At 42.1% G+C, this 23,812-nt stretch overlaps 2 non-coding genes across 2 annotated transcripts; both read right to left on the bottom strand.

The window, feature by feature from the left end:
- Positions 1 to 9,260: 9,260 nt before the first annotated feature.
- Positions 9,261 to 9,333, bottom strand: TRNAK-CUU (transfer RNA lysine (anticodon CUU)). The gene has a single exon. It is a non-coding gene; the product is annotated as a tRNA-Lys (tRNA).
- A 4,282-nt stretch (positions 9,334 to 13,615) lies between these two features.
- TRNAK-CUU (transfer RNA lysine (anticodon CUU)) lies at positions 13,616 to 13,688 on the bottom strand. Its single transcript has one exon. It is a non-coding gene; the product is annotated as a tRNA-Lys (tRNA).
- Positions 13,689 to 23,812: the final 10,124 nt, after the last annotated feature.

Genomic DNA, 23,812 nt, shown 5'->3' with positions numbered 1-23,812 from the left:
TCAGTATAGTAATACATGCGGCACTTTACAGTCAGTATAGTAACACACGCTGCACTTTACAGCCAGTATAGTAACACATGCTGCACTTTACAGTCAGTATAGTAACACATGCTGCACTTTACAGTCAGTATAGTAACAAATGCGGCACTTTACAGTCAGTATAGTAACACATGCTGCACTTTACAGTCAGTATAGTAACACATGCGGCACTTTACAGTCAGTATAGTATTACATGCTGCACTTTACAGTCAGTATAGCAACACATGCTGCACTTTACAGTCAGTATAGTAACAAATGCGGCACTTTACAGTCAGTATTGTAACACATGCTGCACTTTACAGTCAGTATAGTAACACACGCTGCACTTTACAGTCAGTATAGTAACGCACGCTGCTCTTTACAGTCAGTATAGTAACGCATGCTGCACTTTACAGTCAGTATAGTAACACATGCTGCACTTTACAGTCAGTATAGTAACACACGCTGCACTTTACAGTCAGTATAGTAACACACGCTGCACTTTACAGTCAGTATAGTAACACATGCGGCACTTTACAGTCAGTATAGTAACACACGCTGCACTTTACAGTCAGTATAGTAACACATGCGGCACTTTACAGTCAGTATAGTAACACATGCGGAACTTTACAGTCAGTATAGTAACACATGCAGCACTTTACAGTCAGTATAGTAACACACGCTGCACTTTACAGTCAGTATAGTAACACATGCTGCTCTTTACAGTCAGTATAGTAACGCATGCTGCACTTTACAGTCAGTATAGTAACGCATGCGGCACTTTACAGTCAGTATAGTAACACACGCTGCACTTTACAGTCAGTATAGTAACACATGCGGCACTTTACAGTTAGTATAGTAACACACGCTGCACTTTACAGTCAGTATAGTAACACATGCGGCACTTTACAGTCAGTATAGTAACACATGCGGCACTTTACAGTCAGTATAGTAACACATGCAGCACTTTACAGTCAGTATAGTAACACACGCTGCACTTTACAGTCAGTATAGTAACACATGCTGCACTTTACAGTCAGTATAGTAACGCATGCTGCACTTTACAGTCAGTATAGTAACACATGCTGCACTTTACAGTCAGTATAGTAACACACGCTGTACTTTACAGTCAGTATAGTAACGCACGCTGCTCTTTACAGTCAGTATAGTAACACATGCTGCACTTTACAGTCAGTATAGTAACACATGCTGCTCTTTACAGTCAGTATAGTAACACATGCACCACTTTACAGTCAGTATAGTAACACATGCGGCACTTTACAGTCAGTATAGTAACACATGCAGCACTTTACAGTCAGTATAGTAACACATGCGGCACTTTACAGTCAGTATAGTAACACATGCGGCACTTTACAGTCAGTATAGTAACGCACGCTGCACTTTACAGTCAGTATAGTAACGCATGCTGCTCTTTACAGTCAGTATAGTAACGCACGCTGCACTTTACAGTCAGTATAATAACACACGCTGCTCTTTACAGTCAGTATAGTAACGCACGCTGCTCTTCACAGTCAGTATAGTAACACATGCGGCACTTTACAGTCAGTATAGTAACACATGCTGCTCTTTACAGTCAGTATAGTAACACACGCTGCACTTTACAGTCAGTATAGTAACACATGCTGCACTTTACAGTCAGTAAAGTAACACACGCTGCACTTTACAGTCAGTATAGTAGCACATGCTGCTCTTTACAGTCAGTATAGTAACACACGCTGCACTTTACAGTCAGTATAGTAACACATGCTGCTCTTTACAGTCAGTATAGTAACACACGCTGCACTTTACAGTCAGTATAGTAACGCACGCTGCACTTTACAGTCAGTATAGTAACGCACGCTGCACTTTACAGTCAGTATAGTAAAGCACGCTGCTCTTCACAGTCAGTATAGTAACGCACGCTGCACTTTACAGTTAGTATAGTAACACATGCTGCTCTTTACAGTCAGTATAGTAACACACGCTGCACTTTACAGTCAGTATAGTAACACATGCTGCACTTTACAGTCAGTATAGTAACACACGCTGCACTTTACAGTCAGTATAGTAACGCACGCTGCACTTTACAGTCAGTATAGTAACACATGCTGCTCTTTACAGTCAGTATAGTAACACACGCTGCACTTTACAGTCAGTATAGTAACACATGCTGCTCTTTACAGTCAGTATAGTAACACATGCACCACTTTACAGTCAGTATAGTAACACATGCAGCACTTTACAGTCAGTATAGTAACGCACGCTGCACTTTACAGTCAGAATAGTAACACACGCTGCTCTTTACACTCAGTATAGTAACACATGCGGCACTTTACACTCAGTATAGTAACACACGCTGCATTTTACAGTCAGTATAGTAACGCACGCTGCTCTTTACAGTCAGTATAGTAACGCACGCTGCTCTTCACAGTCAGTATAGTAACACATGCGGCACTTTACAGTCAGTATAGTAACACACGCTGCACTTTAAAGTCAGTATAGTAACACACGCTGCACTTTACAGTCAGTATAGTAACACACGCTGCACTTTACAGTCAGTATAGTAACACACGCTGCACTTTACAGTCAGTATAGTAACACACGCTGCACTTTACAGTCAGTATAGTAACACATGCTGCTCTTTACAGTCAGTATAGTAACACATGCTGCACTTTACAGTCAGTATAGTAACACATGCTGCACTTTACAGTCAGTATAGTAACGCACGCTGCTCTTTACAGTCAGTATAGTAACGCACGCTGCACTTTACAGTCAGTATAGAAACACACACTGCACTTTACAGTCAGTATAGTAACGCACGCTGCTCTTTACAGTCAGTATAGTAACACACGCTGCTCTTTACAGTCAGTATAGTAACACACGCTGCACTGTACAGTCAGTATAGTAACACACGCTGCTCTTTACAGTCAGTATAGTAACGCACGCTGCACTGTACAGTCAGTATAGTAACACACGCTGCACTTTACAGTCAGTATAGTAACGCACGCTGCTCTTTACAGTCAGTATAGTAACGCACGCTGCTCTTTACAGTCAGTATAGTAACGCACGCTGCTCTTTACAGTCAGTATAGTAACGCACGCTGCACTGTACAGTCAGTATAGTAACACACGCTGCACTTTACAGTCAGTATAGTAACACATGCTGCTCTTTACAGTCAGTATAGTAACACATGCACCACTTTACAGTCAGTATAGTAACACATGCGGCACTTTACAGTCAGTATAGTAACACATGCGGCACTTTACAGTCAGTATAGTAACACATGCGGCACTTTACAGTCAGTATAGTAACACATGCGGCACTTTATAGTCAGTATAGTAACGCACGCTGCACTTTACAGTCAGTATAGTAACACATGCTGCTCTTTACAGTCAGTATAGTAACACACGCTGCACTTTACAGTCAGTATAGTAACACATGCTGCTCTTTACAGTCAGTATAGTAACACATGCACCACTTTACAGTCAGTATAGTAACACATGCAGCACTTTACAGTCAGTATAGTAACGCACGCTGCACTTTACAGTCAGAATAGTAACGCACGCTGCTCTTTACAGTCAGTATAGTAACACACGCGGCAATTTACACTCAGTATAGTAACACACGCTGCACTTTACAGTCAGTATAGTAACGCACGCTGCTCTTCACAGTCAGTATAGTAACACATGCGGCACTTTACAGTCTGTATAGTAACACATGCGGCACTTTACAGTCAGTATAGTAACACACGCGGCACTTTACAGTCAGTATAGTAACACACGCTGCACTTTACAGTCAGTATAGTAACGCATGCTGCACTTTACAGTCAGTATAGTAACACATGCTGCACTTTACAGTCAGTATAGTAACACATGCGGCACTTTACAGTCAGTATAGTAACACACGCTGCACTTTACAGTCAGTATAGTAACGCACGCTGCTCTTCACAGTCAGTATAGTAACACATGCGGCACTTTACAGTCTGTATAGTAACACATGCGGCACTTTACAGTCAGTATAGTAACACACGCGGCACTTTACAGTCAGTATAGTAACACACGCTGCACTTTACAGTCAGTATAGTAACGCATGCTGCACTTTACAGTCAGTATAGTAACACATGCTGCACTTTACAGTCAGTATAGTAACACATGCGGCACTTTACAGTCAGTATAGTAACACACGCTGCACTTTACAGTCAGTATAGTAACACACGCTGCACTTTACAGTCAGTATAGTAACACATGCGGCACTTTACAGTCAGTATAGTAACACATGCGGCACTTTACAGTCAGTATAGTAACACACGCTGCACTTTACAGTCAGTATAGTAACACACGCTGCAGTTTACAGTCAGTATAGTAACACATGCGGCACTTTACAGTCAGTATAGTAACACACGCTGCACTTTACAGTCAGTATAGTAACGCACGCTGCACTTTACAGTCAGTATAGTAACGCCTGCTGCACTTTACAGTCAGTATAGTAATGCACGCTGCACTTTACAGTCAGTATAGTAACACATGCGGCACTTTACAGTCAGTATAGTAACACATGCGGCACTTTACAGTCAGTATAGTAACACACGCTGCACTTTACAGTCAGTATAGTAATACATGCGGCACTTTACAGTCAGTATAGTAACACATGCGGTACTTTACAGTCAGTATAGTAACACACGCTGCACTTTACAGTCAGTATAGTAACACACGCTGCACTTTACAGTCAGTATAGTAACACATGCGGCACTTTACAGTCAGTATAGTAACACACGCTGCACTTTACAGTCAGTATAGTAACGCACGCTGCACTTTACAGTCAGTATAGTAACGCCTGCTGCACTTTACAGTCAGTATAGTAACACATGCAGCACTTTACAGTCAGTATAGTAACACATGCTGCACTTTACAGTCAGTATAGTAACACATGCTGCTCTTTACAGTCAGTATAGTAACACATGATGCACTTTACAGTCAGTATAGTAACACACGCTGCACTTTACAGTCAGTATAGTAATACATGCGGCACTTTACAGTCAGTATAGTAACACATGCGGCACTTTACAGTCAGTATAGTAACACACGCTGCACTTTACAGTCAGTATAGTAACACACGCTGCACTTTACAGTCAGTATAGTAACACATGCGGCACTTTACAGTCAGTATAGTAACACACGCTGCACTTTACAGTCAGTATAGTAACGCACGCTGCACTTTACAGTCAGTATAGTAACGCCTGCTGCACTTTACAGTCAGTATAGTAATGCACGCTGCACTTTACAGTCAGTATAGTAACACATTCGGCACTTTACAGTCAGTATAGTAACACATGCGGCACTTTACAGTCAGTATAGTAACACACGCTGCACTTTACAGTCAGTATAGTAATACATGCGGCACTTTACAGTCAGTATAGTAACACATGTGGCACTTTACAGTCAGTATAGTAACACACGCTGCACTTTACAGTCAGTATAGTAACACACGCTGCACTTTACAGTCAGTATAGTAACACATGCGGCACTTTACAGTCAGTATAGTAACACACGCTGCACTTTACAGTCAGTATAGTAACGCACGCTGCACTTTACAGTCAGTATAGTAACACATGCTGCACTTTACAGTCAGTATAGTAACGCCTGCTGCACTTTACAGTCAGTATAGTAACACATGCTGCACTTTACAGTCAGTATAGTAACACATGCTGCACTTTACAGTCAGTATAGTAACGCATGCGGCACTTTACAGTCAGTATAGTAACGCATGCGGCACTTTACAGTCAGTATAGTAACGCATGCTGCTCTTTACAGTCAGTATAGTAACGCACGCTGCACTTTACAGTCAGTATAGTAACGCACGCTGCACTTTACAGTCAGTATAGTAACGCACGCTGCACTTTACAGTCAGTATAGTAACGCACGCTGCACTTTACAGTCAGTATAGTAACGCACGCTGCACTTTACAGTCAGTATAGTAACACACGCTGCACTTTACAGTCAGTATAGTAACGCATGCTGCTCTTTACAGTCAGTATAGTAACACACGCTGCAATTTACAGTCAGTATAGTAACGCATGCTGCTCTTTACAGTCAGTATAGTAACGCCTGCTGCACTTTACAGTCAGTATAGTAACACACGCTGCACTTTACAGTCAATATAGTAACACATGCTGCACTTTACAGTCAGTATAGTAACGCACGCTGCACTTTACAGTCAGTATAGTAACGCACGCTGCACTTTACAGTCAGTATAGTAACACACGCGGCACTTTACAGTCAGTATAGTAACACACGCTGCACTTTACAGTCAGTATAGTAACACATGCTGCTCTTTACAGTCAGTATAGTAACACATGCTGCACATTACAGTCAGTATAGTAACGCATGCGGCACTTTACAGTCAGTATAGTAACGCATGCTGCTCTTTACAGTCAGTATAGTAACACATGCTGCACTTTACAGTCAGTATAGTAACACATGCGGCACTTTACAGTCAGTATAGTAACACACGCTGCACTTTACAGTCAGTATAGTAACGCATGCTGCTCTTTACAGTCAGTATAGTAACGCACGCTGCACTTTACAGTCAGTATAGTAACGCACGCTGCACTTTACAGTCAGTATAGTAACGCACGCTGCACTTTACAGTCAGTATAGTAACGCACGCTGCACTTTACAGTCAGTATAGTAACGCACGCTGCACTTTACAGTCAGTATAGTAACGCACGCTGCTCTTTACAGTCAGTATAGTAACACATGCTGCACTTTACAGTCAGTATAGTAACGCATGCTGCTCTTTACAGTCAGTATAGTAACACACGCTGCAATTTACAGTCAGCATAGTAACGCATGCTGCTCTTTACAGTCAGTATAGTAACGCCTGCTGCACTTTACAGTCAGTATAGTAACACACGCTGCACTTTACAGTCAGTATAGTAACACATGCAGCACTTTACAGTCAGTATAGTAACGCACGCTGCACTTTACAGTCAGTATAGTAACGCACGCTGCACTTTACAGTCAGTATAGTAACACACGCGGCACTTTACAGTCAGTATAGTAACACATGCTGCTCTTTACAGTCAGTATAGTAACACATGCTGCACATTACAGTCAGTATAGTAATGCACGCTGCACTTTACAGTCAGTATAGTAACACACGCTGCACTTTACAGTCAGTATAGTAACGCACGCTGCTCTTTACAGTCAGTATAGTAACGCACGCTGCACTTTACAGTCAGTATAGTAACGCACGCTGCTCTTTACAGTCAGCATAGTAACGCACGCTGCTCTTCACAGTCAGTATAGTAACACATGCGGCACTTTACAGTCAGTATAGTAACACACGCTGCACTTTACAGTCAGTATAGTAACGCACGCTGCACTTTACAGTCAGTATAGTAACGCACGCTGCACTTTACAGTCAGTATAGTAACACACGCGGCACTTTACAGTCAGTATAGTAACACATGCTGCACTTTACAGTCAGTATAGTAACACATGCTGCTCTTTACAGTCAGTATAGTAACACACGCTGCACTTTACAGTCAGTATAGTAACACACGCTGCACTTTACAGTCAGTATAGTAACGCACGCTGCTCTTTACAGTCAGTATAGTAACGCACGCTGCACTTTACAGTCAGTATAGTAACGCACGCTGCTCTTTACAGTCAGTATAGTAACGCACGCTGCTCTTCACAGTCAGTATAGTAACACATGCGGCACTTTACAGTCAGTATAGTAACACATGCGGCACTTTACAGTCAGTATAGTAACACACGCTGCACTTTACAGTCAGTACAGTAACACATGCTGCACTTTACAGTCAGTATAGTAACACATGCGGCACTTTACAGTCAGTATAGTAACACACGCTGCACTTTACAGTCAGTATAGTAACACATGCGGCACTTTACAGTCAGTATAGTAACGCACGCTGCACTTTACAGTCAGTATAGTAACGCACGCTGCTCTTTACAGTCAGTATAGTAACACATGCTGCACTTTACAGTCAGTATAGTAACGCATGCTGCTCTTTACAGTCAGTATAGTAACACACGCTGCAATTTACAGTCAGCATAGTAACGCATGCTGCTCTTTACAGTCAGTATAGTAACGCCTGCTGCACTTTACAGTCAGTATAGTAACACACGCTGCACTTTACAGTCAGTATAGTAACACATGCAGCACTTTACAGTCAGTATAGTAACGCACGCTGCACTTTACAGTCAGTATAGTAACGCACGCTGCACTTTACAGTCAGTATAGTAACACACGCGGCACTTTACAGTCAGTATAGTAACACATGCTGCTCTTTACAGTCAGTATAGTAACACATGCTGCACATTACAGTCAGTATAGTAATGCACGCTGCACTTTACAGTCAGTATAGTAACACACGCTGCACTTTACAGTCAGTATAGTAACGCACGCTGCTCTTTACAGTCAGTATAGTAACGCACGCTGCACTTTACAGTCAGTATAGTAACGCACGCTGCTCTTTACAGTCAGCATAGTAACGCACGCTGCTCTTCACAGTCAGTATAGTAACACATGCGGCACTTTACAGTCAGTATAGTAACACACGCTGCACTTTACAGTCAGTATAGTAACGCACGCTGCACTTTACAGTCAGTATAGTAACGCACGCTGCACTTTACAGTCAGTATAGTAACACACGCGGCACTTTACAGTCAGTATAGTAACACATGCTGCACTTTACAGTCAGTATAGTAACACATGCTGCTCTTTACAGTCAGTATGTGAAGGATGGAGTGGACAGAAGTTAATGTTTATAATAATTTTCTTTCTTTAATAAAATATAGACTATAGAGTTGTGTACATAATTGTGATGAAGCAATAGTAATAGGATTAGATAAGTATACGTGGCAAGATGGCCCCTGAACAGGGACTACGCACTAATAAAATAACAAGTCACTTCCTGGTATGAACAAACTATGAACTATGAAGACATATCTAAAGGACCAGATAAGGGTGAACCTATCCAAGGATGACACAAAGTAACAAGAGGCTTACAGTGATACGTGCTTTTATAAAAGTGTGATAACATGTACCCACCCCCAGGAGAAAGGAGATATAGAACAAATGTGTGTAATAAATAAATCAGTGACGCCTGATGCTGAGTGAGGAGCTTTGTACCAGACTCTGTGTGGTGTGATTCCTTTCGTACGAACTCAGCGTATTATCCCTGCCGGTTGAGACTGATTAGTACCCGAACATTTTGGCGCCCAACGTGGGGCTCGAACCCACGACCCTGAGATTAAGAGTCTCATGCTCTACCGACTGAGCTATCACTCACACGAGTCTTTATGGATTTAGATGAGGGAGAAGGCAAAACAAAACTTGTCTGGACATTGTTAATTTGATGTAAAGTTTTTGGGAATGTTTTATTTTTATTTGTTTTTGTATTAATCAAGTATTTGCAGAACCTGATAAAAGTGAGATTCTCAAAGTATTCTGGATTATCAGCTGAATGAGGAGGAGTTGTGTTTGGTAGCGGCTTGTGACACCAATCCATGGAGTACCTCTACGCAAGCATATACTTTGTACTGTACTGAACAAAATGGACATGACACTGCGGTTCTCACACAAAGTCATGGACCACAGCAGAGCCCGATAGTATATTATTCAGCTAGACTAGACCCTGTGGCCCGAGGTTCCCCATCATGTGTGAGAGCTATCATTGCTGTAAATTCAATGTTAAACAAGGCCTCAGATTTGGTCCTGGCATTTCCACCACATGATATATATATTACTGCTATTCTAACTCAAGTACAACCTAAGCATTTGTCCACTGCAAGACATTTGAGATTAACCTGTGCGCTTCTTCTCCCTGAGCAGGTTACTTTACACCGCTGTACTACATTGAACCCAGCTACCTTACTGCCTTTGGAGCAAGGGGGGAGAAGACGTAGGTAAAGTATGGTCACAATTTTTGTCTGAAACTGATGAACATGATTGTATGGCCCTTATGGCCCAGGAAACAGTGGTGTTCGCACATGTAAAAGATACCCCACTCCAAAACCCAGACCTAATACTCTTTGTGGATGGTTCAAGGTATTTTGTAGAAGGATCTTTTCTTACAGGATATGCAGTAACCACCGAAGATGTAGTCCTAGAAGCAGCCTCCTTACCAGCGTCCCGCTCAGCACAAGAAGCGGAGCTTAAGGCCCTGGCAGCAGCATGCCAACATGCAGAAGGAAAGACAGCAAATATATACACTGACTCTCGATATGCATTTGGGATTGCACACGATTATGGCCCCATATGGAGGGCAAGACAATTTTTGACCTCTGCAGGTACACCTGTAAAGAATGCAGACTTTGTAAAATATTTGATGGCGACCCTGATGTTACCCACAGAAGTAGCAGTAGTAAAGATAAAAGCTCACACTAAGGTGAGTTCACCAGAGACAAAAGGAAATGCCCTGGCAGACGAAGCGGCAAAGCAAGCAGCACAGAAGCTACCCGTGTTAGCAGCCGTATGTCAGATAAAAGATCCAGAGGAAACAAGACCAGCTGTAAGCCCGGAACTACGGCAAAAAACTTCAAGGACAAGCAACAAAAGAAGAAAAAGACAAGTGGACGGCCCAAGGAGCAACGCTACGAAAAGATGGCCTCTGGCAATGCCAGAATAAACTGTGCCTGCCTAAGACAATGTTCCCAATGATGGCCCAGATAACACATGGAGAGACACACCAATAAAAAACGGCAATGATGGACTTGGTAAACAAGGTGTGGTATGCCCCAGGGTTTAGTGTGATGGCCAGCAGTTTTACACAAGGATGCATGATCTGTGCAACACATAATATTGGAAGAACTGTAAAAGTACCACAGAAGCACACACCCAGACCTATATATCCGTTCCAGAGACTGCAGATAGACTATATTCAACTACCCAAAGTTGGTACCTAGGAGTATGTGCTTGTTTGTATTGATCTCTTTTCAGGATGGCCAGAAGCTTTTCCAGTAACCAAAGCTACAGCCGTAGCCACAGCAAAGAAACTGATCAACGAGGTGGTGTGCAGATATGGAGTTCCAGAGGTGATCGAGAGCGACAGAGGAACTCATTTTACGGGTGAAATCATGAACCATGTGTTGTCAGCTCTAGGCATAAGTCAAGCCCTACATACACCATACCATCCACAAAGCAGTGGGAAGGTTGAGAGACTAAATGGGACTCTCAAATTGAAAATCCAAAAAGCAATGGTAGAAAACGGGAAACCATGGACCGAGTGTCTACCATTAGCCTTGTTCTCAGTAAGATACACGCCCACAAAAAGAACAGGTCTCAGCCCATATGAGATCTTATTTGGGTCGGCTCCCAGATTAGGATGTTATTTTCCACAGGTGCTCCAAATGCAGTATGGTAGACTAACAGATTATGTATCAACGCTTGACAAACAATTGACCAAGGTGCATGCACAAGTATTTGCTTCCATTCCAGGTCCTGATTCAGTTGACGTATAAGCTAGAACCAGCAGATTGGGTCGTTGTTAAAAGACACGTGAGGAAAAGTCTAGACCCAAGATTTGATGGTCCTTTTCAAGTCCTACTCGTTACAAGCACCTCAGTGAAGCTCGAAGGAAAGGCAAGCTGGATTCACGCCAGTCATTGTAAAAAGGTTCTTCAGCCAGAAGAATGAAGATCTTTGCGGTTGTTGCGGCGGTTGTTGCGTGTGCTCTTATACAAAAAGGCAGAACTGCTACTCCTGTACACGTAATCAGTACAGAATCACTGGAACAGTTCAGGACAGGGTGGGCGAATGCCACAGTGGATAGAAAGGAGGGTAACTACACATGTAAGGCCAATGCCCCGTGTTATACTACAAATGTGACTACAACCGAAGGGACTTGGAAAAAAGGACCACATGGAGGGACTGTGTACCTTCACATAGACAAAACAGCCAACATTAGCATACAAGAAGAGACGCCGGGGCTGTGGTTTTGTTGTTATGAACCAGATTTACAGTATCGACAGAAATATACAACCAGTAAAAATAGAAATGAAATGATAAATAAGACTTATGAAAGATGCAACAAGGAGAGGCTCAACTCTACGATTGTAATAAAAGAAACTGATGGGATGATATTATGTATGAATAATAGCCAAATAAGAAATAGGAGATATTTTGTATTCTTGATAACAATTTTAAGAGATATTTAGGAGTATTGAATGGTATACAGTTAGAAACCCAAGAGACCATCTCTCAAAATAGTCACATATTTACAAGGGGAAAAAAGAGATCTGAAAGGAAGTTTTGACCCCCATGTGTATATAGATGCTATAGGAGTCCCAAGGGGGGTCCCAGATGAATTCAAGGCCCGGGATCAGGTAGCAGCTTGATTTGAATCATTAATCCCTATGATCACAGCTAACAAAAATGTAGATTGGATAAATTATATCTATTACAACCAGCAACGGTTTGTTAACTATACTAGGGACGCTTTACAAGGTCTAGCTGACCAGTTAGGACCCACATCTACTATGACTTTCCAGAACCGTATGGCCCTTGATATGATACTAGCAGAAAAAGGAGGCGTTTGTGCCATGATAGGTACTACCTGTTGTACTTTTATTCCAGATAACACAGGACCAAACGGCAAAGTAACCATGGCAATCAAACAGATTGTTTCTTTATCCGAGGAATTAAAACGAAATTCAGGTTTCACAGACCCATGGGATCAGTATTTCTCATGGTTAACCGGATGGCAGAAAATTCTGGCCCAAATTGGGATTGTAATCTTAATCTTTCTAGTGCTTTTCGCAGTTATTGCTTGTTGTGTATTACCATGTATAAAGAAATTAATGACTAAAACTATAACTGAAGTAACTCCCACTTTTATGTTTTCTTCAGAAATTGAAGGACTTTTACCAACTCCATCCATGAGAACAACCACCCTTTATCGAGACTATTGTTCTGAAGATGAATAGATAGTGTAGGGTGTGCACCGACTCTTTAAGTCCAGCTACAAAGGGGGTCTCCTAATAGGGGAGGCTCGTCTCAAACTGGTGAAAAAATCCTTTTACTCCCCTTTCCCAGAGCACGGACACACTTAGGTTAAGAAATGAAGAAAATAATGATAAAAGGGGGGACTGTGAAGGATGGAGTGGACAGAAGTTAATGTTTATAATAATTTTCTTTCTTTAATAAAATATAGACTATAGAGTTGTGTACATAATTGTGATGAAGCAATAGTAATAGGATTAGATAAGTATACGTGGCAAGATGGCCCCTGAACAGGGACTACGCACTAATAAAATAACAAGTCACTTCCTGGTATGAACAAACTATGAACTATGAAGACATATCTAAAGGACCAGATAAGGGTGAACCTATCCAAGGATGACACAAAGTAACAAGAGGCTTACAGTGATACGTGCTTTTATAAAAGTGTGATAACATGTACCCACCCCCAGGAGAAAGGAGATATAGAACAAATGTGTGTAATAAATAAATCAGTGACGCCTGATGCTGAGTGAGGAGCTTTGTACCAGACTCTGTGTGGTGTGATTCCTTTCGTACGAACTCAGCGTATTATCCCTGCCGGTTGAGACTGATTAGTACCCGAACATTTTGGCGCCCAACGTGGGGCTCGAACCCACGACCCTGAGATTAAGAGTCTCATGCTCTACCGACTGAGCTATCACTCACACGAGTCTTTATGGATTTAGATGAGGGAGAAGGCAAAACAAAACTTGTCTGGACATTGTTAATTTGATGTAAAGTTTTTGGGAATGTTTTATTTTTATTTGTTTTTGTATTAATCAAGTATTTGCAGAACCTGATAAAAGTGAGATTCTCAAAGTATTCTGGATTATCAGCTGAATGAGGAGGAGTTGTGTTTGGTAGCGGCTTGTGACACCAATCCATGGAGTACCTCTACGCAAGCATATACTTTGTACTGTACTGAACAAAATGGACATGACACTGCGGTTCTCACACAAAGTCATGGACCACAGCAGAGCCCGATAGTATATTATTCAGCTAGACTAGACCCTGTGGCCCGAGGTTCCCCATCATGTGTGAGAGCTATCATTGCTGTAAATTCAATGTTAAACAAGGCCTCAGATTTGGTCCTGGCATTTCCACCACATGATATATATATTACTGCTATTCTAACTCAAGTACAACCTAAGCATTTGTCCACTGCAAGACATTTGAGATTAACCTGTGCGCTTCTTCTCCCTGAGCAGGTTACTTTACACCGCTGTACTACATTGAACCCAGCTACCTTACTGCCTTTGGAGCAAGGGGGGAGAAGACGTAGGTAAAGTATGGTCACAATTTTTGTCTGAAACTGATGAACATGATTGTATGGCCCTTATGGCCCAGGAAACAGTGGTGTTCGCACATGTAAAAGATACCCCACTCCAAAACCCAGACCTAATACTCTTTGTGGATGGTTCAAGGTATTTTGTAGAAGGATCTTTTCTTACAGGATATGCAGTAACCACCGAAGATGTAGTCCTAGAAGCAGCCTCCTTACCAGCGTCCCGCTCAGCACAAGAAGCGGAGCTTAAGGCCCTGGCAGCAGCATGCCAACATGCAGAAGGAAAGACAGCAAATATATACACTGACTCTCGATATGCATTTGGGATTGCACACGATTATGGCCCCATATGGAGGGCAAGACAATTTTTGACCTCTGCAGGTACACCTGTAAAGAATGCAGACTTTGTAAAATATTTGATGGCGACCCTGATGTTACCCACAGAAGTAGCAGTAGTAAAGATAAAAGCTCACACTAAGGTGAGTTCACCAGAGACAAAAGGAAATGCCCTGGCAGACGAAGCGGCAAAGCAAGCAGCACAGAAGCTACCCGTGTTAGCAGCCGTATGTCAGATAAAAGATCCAGAGGAAACAAGACCAGCTGTAAGCCCGGAACTACGGCAAAAAACTTCAAGGACAAGCAACAAAAGAAGAAAAAGACAAGTGGACGGCCCAAGGAGCAACGCTACGAAAAGATGGCCTCTGGCAATGCCAGAATAAACTGTGCCTGCCTAAGACAATGTTCCCAATGATGGCCCAGATAACACATGGAGAGACACACCAATAAAAAACGGCAATGATGGACTTGGTAAACAAGGTGTGGTATGCCCCAGGGTTTAGTGTGATGGCCAGCAGTTTTACACAAGGATGCATGATCTGTGCAACACATAATATTGGAAGAACTGTAAAAGTACCACAGAAGCACACACCCAGACCTATATATCCGTTCCAGAGACTGCAGATAGACTATATTCAACTACCCAAAGTTGGTACCTAGGAGTATGTGCTTGTTTGTATTGATCTCTTTTCAGGATGGCCAGAAGCTTTTCCAGTAACCAAAGCTACAGCCGTAGCCACAGCAAAGAAACTGATCAACGAGGTGGTGTGCAGATATGGAGTTCCAGAGGTGATCGAGAGCGACAGAGGAACTCATTTTACGGGTGAAATCATGAACCATGTGTTGTCAGCTCTAGGCATAAGTCAAGCCCTACATACACCATACCATCCACAAAGCAGTGGGAAGGTTGAGAGACTAAATGGGACTCTCAAATTGAAAATCCAAAAAGCAATGGTAGAAAACGGGAAACCATGGACCGAGTGTCTACCATTAGCCTTGTTCTCAGTAAGATACACGCCCACAAAAAGAACAGGTCTCAGCCCATATGAGATCTTATTTGGGTCGGCTCCCAGATTAGGATGTTATTTTCCACAGGTGCTCCAAATGCAGTATGGTAGACTAACAGATTATGTATCAACGCTTGACAAACAATTGACCAAGGTGCATGCACAAGTATTTGCTTCCATTCCAGGTCCTGATTCAGTTGACGTATAAGCTAGAACCAGCAGATTGGGTCGTTGTTAAAAGACACGTGAGGAAAAGTCTAGACCCAAGATTTGATGGTCCTTTTCAAGTCCTACTCGTTACAAGCACCTCAGTGAAGCTCGAAGGAAAGGCAAGCTGGATTCACGCCAGTCATTGTAAAAAGGTTCTTCAGCCAGAAGAATGAAGATCTTTGCGGTTGTTGCGGCGGTTGTTGCGTGTGCTCTTATACAAAAAGGCAGAACTGCTACTCCTGTACACGTAATCAGTACAGAATCACTGGAACAGTTCAGGACAGGGTGGGCGAATGCCACAGTGGATAGAAAGGAGGGTAACTACACATGTAAGGCCAATGCCCCGTGTTATACTACAAATGTGACTACAACCGAAGGGACTTGGAAAAAAGGACCACATGGAGGGACTGTGTACCTTCACATAGACAAAACAGCCAACATTAGCATACAAGAAGAGACGCCGGGGCTGTGGTTTTGTTGTTATGAACCAGATTTACAGTATCGACAGAAATATACAACCAGTAAAAATAGAAACGAAATGATAAATAAGACTTATGAAAGATGCAACAAGGAGAGGCTCAACTCTACGATTGTAATAAAAGAAACTGATGGGATGATATTATGTATGAATAATAGCCAAATAAGAAATAGGAGATATTTTGTATTCTTGATAACAATTTTAAGAGATATTTAGGAGTATTGAATGGTATACAGTTAGAAACCCAAGAGACCATCTCTCAAAATAGTCACATATTTACAAGGGGAAAAAAGAGATCTGAAAGGAAGTTTTGACCCCCATGTGTATATAGATGCTATAGGAGTCCCAAGGGGGGTCCCAGATGAATTCAAGGCCCGGGATCAGGTAGCAGCTTGATTTGAATCATTAATCCCTATGATCACAGCTAACAAAAATGTAGATTGGATAAATTATATCTATTACAACCAGCAACGGTTTGTTAACTATACTAGGGACGCTTTACAAGGTCTAGCTGACCAGTTAGGACCCACATCTACTATGACTTTCCAGAACCGTATGGCCCTTGATATGATACTAGCAGAAAAAGGAGGCGTTTGTGCCATGATAGGTACTACCTGTTGTACTTTTATTCCAGATAACACAGGACCAAACGGCAAAGTAACCATGGCAATCAAACAGATTGTTTCTTTATCCGAGGAATTAAAACGAAATTCAGGTTTCACAGACCCATGGGATCAGTATTTCTCATGGTTAACCGGATGGCAGAAAATTCTGGCCCAAATTGGGATTGTAATCTTAATCTTTCTAGTGCTTTTCGCAGTTATTGCTTGTTGTGTATTACCATGTATAAAGAAATTAATGACTAAAACTATAACTGAAGTAACTCCCACTTTTATGTTTTCTTCAGAAATTGAAGGACTTTTACCAACTCCATCCATGAGAACAACCACCCTTTATCGAGACTATTGTTCTGAAGATGAATAGATAGTGTAGGGTGTGCACCGACTCTTTAAGTCCAGCTACAAAGGGGGGTCTCCTAATAGGGGAGGCTCGTCTCAAACTGGTGAAAAAATCCTTTTACTCCCCTTTCCCAGAGCACGGACACACTTAGGTTAAGAAATGAAGAAAATAATGATAAAAGGGGGGACTGTGAAGGATGGAGTGGACAGAAGTTAATGTTTATAATAATTTTCTTTCTTTAATAAAATATAGACTATAGAGTTGTGTACATAATTGTGATGAAGCAATAGTAATAGGATTAGATAAGTATACGTGGCAAGATGGCCCCTGAACAGGGACTACGCACTAATAAAATAACAAGTCACTTCCTGGTATGAACAAACTATGAACTATGAAGACATATCTAAAGGACCAGATAAGGGTGAACCTATCCAAGGATGACACAAAGTAACAAGAGGCTTACAGTGATACGTGCTTTTATAAAAGTGTGATAACATGTACCCACCCCCAGGAGAAAGGAGATATAGAACAAATGTGTGTAATAAATAAATCAGTGACGCCTGATGCTGAGTGAGGAGCTTTGTACCAGACTCTGTGTGGTGTGATTCCTTTCGTACGAACTCAGCGTATTATCCCTGCCGGTTGAGACTGATTAGTACCCGAACAAGTATAGTAACACACGCTGCACTTTACAGTCAGTATAGTAACACACGCTGCACTTTACAGTCAGTATAGTAACGCACGCTGCTCTTTACAGTCAGTATAGTAACGCACGCTGCACTTTACAGTCAGTATAGTAACGCACGCTGCTCTTTACAGTCAGTATAGTAACGCACGCTGCTCTTCACAGTCAGTATAGTAACACATGCGGCACTTTACAGTCAGTATAGTAACACATGCGGCACTTTACAGTCAGTATAGTAACACACGCTGCACTTTACAGTCAGTACAGTAACACATGCTGCACTTTACAGTCAGTATAGTAACACATGCGGCACTTTACAGTCAGTATAGTAACACACGCTGCACTTTACAGTCAGTATAGTAACACATGCGGCACTTTACAGTCAGTATAGTAACACATGCGGCACTTTACAGTCAGTATAGTAACACACGCTGCACTTTACAGTCAGTATAGTAACACACGCTGCACTTTACAGTCAGTATAGTAACACATGCGGCACTTTACAGTCAGTATAGTAACGCATGCTGCACTTTACAGTCAGTATAGTAACGCCTGCTGCACTTTACAGTCAGTATAGTAATGCACGCTGCACTTTACAGCTAGTATAATAACGCATGCTGCACTTTTCAGTCAGTATAGTAACGCACGCTGCACTTTGCAGTCAGTATAGTAACACACGCTGCTCTTTACAGTCAGTATAGTAACGCACGCTGCTCTTTACAGTCAGTATAGTAACGCACGCTGCACTTTACAGTCAGTATAGTAACACATGCGGCACTTTACAGTCAGTATAGTAACGCACGCTGCACTTTACAGTCAGTATAGTAACACATGCAGCACTTTACAGTCAGTATAGTAACACATGCTGCACTTTACAGTCAGTATAGTAACGCACGCTGCACTTTACAGTCAGTATAGTAACACATGCGGCACTTTACAGTCAGTATAGTAACGCACGCTGCACTTTACAGTCAGTATAGTAACACATGCAGCACTTTACAGTCAGTATAGTAACGCACACTGCTCTTTACAGTCAGTATAGTAACACACGCTGCACTTTACAGTCAGTATAGTAACACATGCGGCACTTTACAGTCAGTATAGTAACGCATGCTGCTCTTTACAGTCAGTATAGTAACGCACGCTGCACTTTACAGTCAGTATAGTAACACACGCTGCACTTTACAGTCAGTATAGTAACACATGCTGCTCTTTACAGTCAGTATAGTAACGCCTGCTGCACTTTACAGTCAGTATAGTAACGCACGCTGCTCTTTACAGTCAGTATAGTAACACACGCTGCACTTTACAGTCAGTATAGTAACACACGCTGCACTTTACAGTCAGTATAGTAACACATGCTGCTCTTTACAGTCAGTATAGTAACGCCTGCTGCACTTTACAGTCAGTATAGTAACGCACGCTGCACTTTACAGTCAGTATAGTAACACACGCTGCACTTTACAGTCAGTATAGTAACACATGCTGCTCTTTACAGTCAGTATAGTAACGCCTGCTGCACTTTACAGTCAGTATAGTAACGCACGCTGCTCTTTACAGTCAGTATAGTAACACATGCTGCTCTTTACAGTCAGTATAGTAACGCCTGCTGCACTTTACAGTCAGTATAGTAACGCACGCTGCTCTTTACAGTCAGTATAGTAACACATGCTGCTCTTTACAGTCAGTATAGTAACACACGCTGCTCTTTACAGTCAGTATAGTAACACATGCGGCACTTTACAGTCAGTATAGTAACACACGCTGCACTTTACAGTCAGTATAGTAACACACGCTGCACTTTACAGTCAGTATAGTAACGCCTGCTGCACTTTACAGTCAGTATAGTAACGCACGCTGCTCTTTACAGTCAGTATAGTAACACACGCTGCACTTTACAGTCAGTATAGTAACACACGCTGCTCTTTACAGTCAGTATAGTAACACATGCGGCACTTTACAGTCAGTATAGTAACGCATGCTGCTCTTTACAGTCAGTATAGTAACGCCTGCTGCACTTTACAGTCAGTATAGTAACGCCTGCTGCACTTTACAGTCAGTATATTAACGCACACTGCTCTTTACAGTCAGTATAGTAACACACGCTGCACTTTACAGTCAGTATAGTAACACACGCTGCTCTTTACAGTCAGTATAGTAACACATGCGGCACTTTACAGTCAGTATAGTAACACACGCTGCACTTTACAGTCAGTATAGTAACGCACGCTGCACTTTACAGCCAGTATAGTAACACACGCTGCACTTTACAGTCAGTATAGTAACACACGCTGCACTTTACAGTCAGTATAGTAACGCACGCTGCACTTTACAGTCAGTATAGTAACACATGCTGCACTTTACAGTCAGTATAGTAACACACGCTGCACTTTACAGTCAGTATAGTAACACATGCTGCACTTTACAGTCAGTATAGTAACACACACTGCTCTTTACAGTCAGTATAGTAACGCACGCTGCACTTTACAGTCAGTATAGTAACACATGCTGCACTTTACAGTCAGTATAGTAACACACGCTGCACTTTACAGTCAGTATAGTAACACACGCTGCTCTTTACAGTCAGTATAGTAACGCACGCTGCACTTTACAGTCAGTATAGTAACACATGCTGCACTTTACAGTCAGTATAGTAACACACGCTGCTCTTTACAGTCAGTATAGTAACACATGCTGCTCTTTACAGTCAGTATAGTAACACATGCTGCACTTTACAGTCAGTATAGTAACACATGCGGCACTTTACAGTCAGTATAGTAACGCACGCTGCTCTTTACAGTCAGTATAGTAACACATGCGGCACTTTACAGTCAGTATAGTAACGCACGCTGCTCTTTACAGTCAGTATAGTAACGCACGCTGCACTTTACAGTCAGTATAGTAACACATGCGGCACTTTACAGTCAGTATAGTAACGCACGCTGCTCTTTACAGTCAGTATAGTAACACACGCTGCACTTTACAGTCAGTATAGTAACACACGCTGCACTTTACAGTCAGTATAGTAACACACGCTGCTCTTCACAGTCAGTATAGTAACGCACGCTGCTCTTTACAGTCAGTATAGTAACACACGCTGCACTTTACAGTCAGTATAGTAACACACGCTGCTCTTTACAGTCAGTATAGTAACGCACGCTGCTCTTTACAGTCAGTATAGTAACACACGCTGCACTTTACAGTCAGTATAGTAACACACGCTGCTCTTTACAGTCAGTATAGTAACACACGCTGCTCTTTACAGTCAGTATAGTAACACATGCGGCACTTTACAGTCAGTATAGTAACGCATGCTGCTCTTTACAGTCAGTATAGTAACGCCTGCTGCACTTTACAGTCAGTATAGTAACGCCTGCTGCACATTACAGTCAGTATATTAACGCACGCTGCTCTTTACAGTCAGTATAGTAACACACGCTGCACTTTACAGTCAGTATAGTAACACACGCTGCTCTTTACAGTCAGTATAGTAACACATGCGGCACTTTACAGTCAGTATAGTAACACACGCTGCACTTTACAGTCAGTATAGTAACGCACGCTGCACTTTACAGCCAGTATAGTAACACACGCTGCACTTTACAGTCAGTATAGTAACACACGCTGCACTTTACAGTCAGTATAGTAACGCACGCTGCACTTTACAGTCAGTATAGTAACACATGCTGCACTTTACAGTCAGTATAGTAACACACGCTGCACTTTACAGTCAGTATAGTAACACATGCTGCACTTTACAGTCAGTATAGTAACACACACTGCTCTTTACAGTCAGTATAGTAACGCACGCTGCACTTTACAGTCAGTATAGTAACACATGCTGCACTTTACAGTCAGTATAGTAACACACGCTGCACTTTACAGTCAGTATAGTAACACACGCTGCTCTTTACAGTCAGTATAGTAACGCACGCTGCACTTTACAGTCAGTATAGTAACACATGCTGCACTTTACAGTCAGTATAGTAACACACGCTGCTCTTTACAGTCAGTATAGTAACACATGCTGCTCTTTACAGTCAGTATAGTAACACATGCTGCACTTTACAGTCAGTATAGTAACACATGCGGCACTTTACAGTCAGTATAGTAACGCACGCTGCTCTTTACAGTCAGTATAGTAACGCACGCTGCTCTTTACAGTCAGTATAGTAACGCACGCTGCACTTTACAGTCAGTATAGTAACACATGCGGCACTTTACAGTCAGTATAGTAACGCACGCTGCTCTTTACAGTCAGTATAGTAACACACGCTGCACTTTACAGTCAGTATAGTAACACACGCTGCACTTTACAGTCAGTATAGTAACACACGCTGCTCTTTACAGTCAGTATAGTTACACATGCGGCACTTTACAGTCAGTATAGTAACGCATGCTGCACTTTACAGCCAGTATAGTAACGCACGCTGCTCTTTACAGTCAGTATAGTAATGCATGCTGCTCTTTACAGTCAGTATAGTAACACACGCTGCACTTTACAGTCAGTATAGTAACACATGCTGCTCTTTACAGTCAGTATAGTAACGCATGCTGCTCTTTACAGTCAGTATAGTAACGCATGCTGCACTTTACAGTCAGTATAGTAACACACGCTGCACTTTACAGTCAGTATAGTAACACATGCTGCTCTTTACAGTCAGTATAGTAACGCATGCTGCTCTTTACAGTCAGTATAGTAACACACGCTGCTCTTTACAGTCAGTATAGTAACACATGCGGCACTTTACAGTCAGTATAGTAACACATGCTGCACTTTACAGTCAGTATAGTAACACATGCTGCTCTTTACAGTCAGTATAGTAACACATGCTGCACTTTACAGTCAGTATAGTAACACACGCTGCTCTTTACAGTCAGTATAGTAACGCATGCTGCACTTTACAGTCAGTATAGTAACGCACGCTGCACTTTACAGTCAGTATAGTAACGCACGCTGCACTTTACAGTCAGTATAGTAACACATGCGGCACTTTACAGTCAGTATAGTAACACATGCTGCACTTTACAGTCAGTATAGTAACACACGCTGCACTTTACAGTCAGTATAGTAACGCACGCTGCACTTGCTTTCTGTCCATGTCTGTTGGATCTGTACTGCCAATCCGTAATATTTGTAAACCGAAACTGCACAGACCAGACTAGGAATGAATGTAATCATCGAGCCAGTAATATAATCTGAAAACTATTCACTGCATGTTCAGGTCTTAAAGGGGTCGTCCCAAGATTAAATGTTATCCCCTCTCTACAGGATAGGAGATAACATGCTGATCAGTGGGGGTCCCTCGTACCCCTGAGTTAATGACGCTGCAGGTCAAGCATACACCCTGCCGCTCCAGTTACTCAGGGGTACAAGGGACCACCGTTCCAGTTATCAGTGGGGGTCCCAGTGGTCAGACCCCCACCGATCAGCATGTTATGTCCTGTCCTGTAGACAGGGGATAACATTTAATCTTGGAACAACCCCTTTAACTTCGAGGGGCAAAAATGTATATTTAGAAAAAAAGGCATATGGAACAGAAGCAAAGCAAAAAATAAACTGCGCACAACCTATAAATAAATATGTACCAGCAGTGAATATACCGCACAGATCCATATATAGCAGCAGTGTATATACCGCACAGATCCATATATAGCAGCAGTGTATATACCGCACAGATCCATATATACCAGCAGTGTATATACCGCTCTGATCCATATATATAGCAGCAGTGAATATACCGCACAGATCCATATATACCAGCAGTATATATGCCGCACAGATCCATATATACCAGCAGTGTATATACCGTACAGATCCATAT

The sequence above is a fragment of the Rhinoderma darwinii genome, chromosome 12, assembly GCF_050947455.1.
Source record: "Rhinoderma darwinii isolate aRhiDar2 chromosome 12, aRhiDar2.hap1, whole genome shotgun sequence".
Classification (NCBI taxonomy): Eukaryota; Metazoa; Chordata; class Amphibia; order Anura; family Rhinodermatidae; genus Rhinoderma; species Rhinoderma darwinii.
This window is presented reverse-complemented; position numbering and strand designations above follow the sequence as displayed.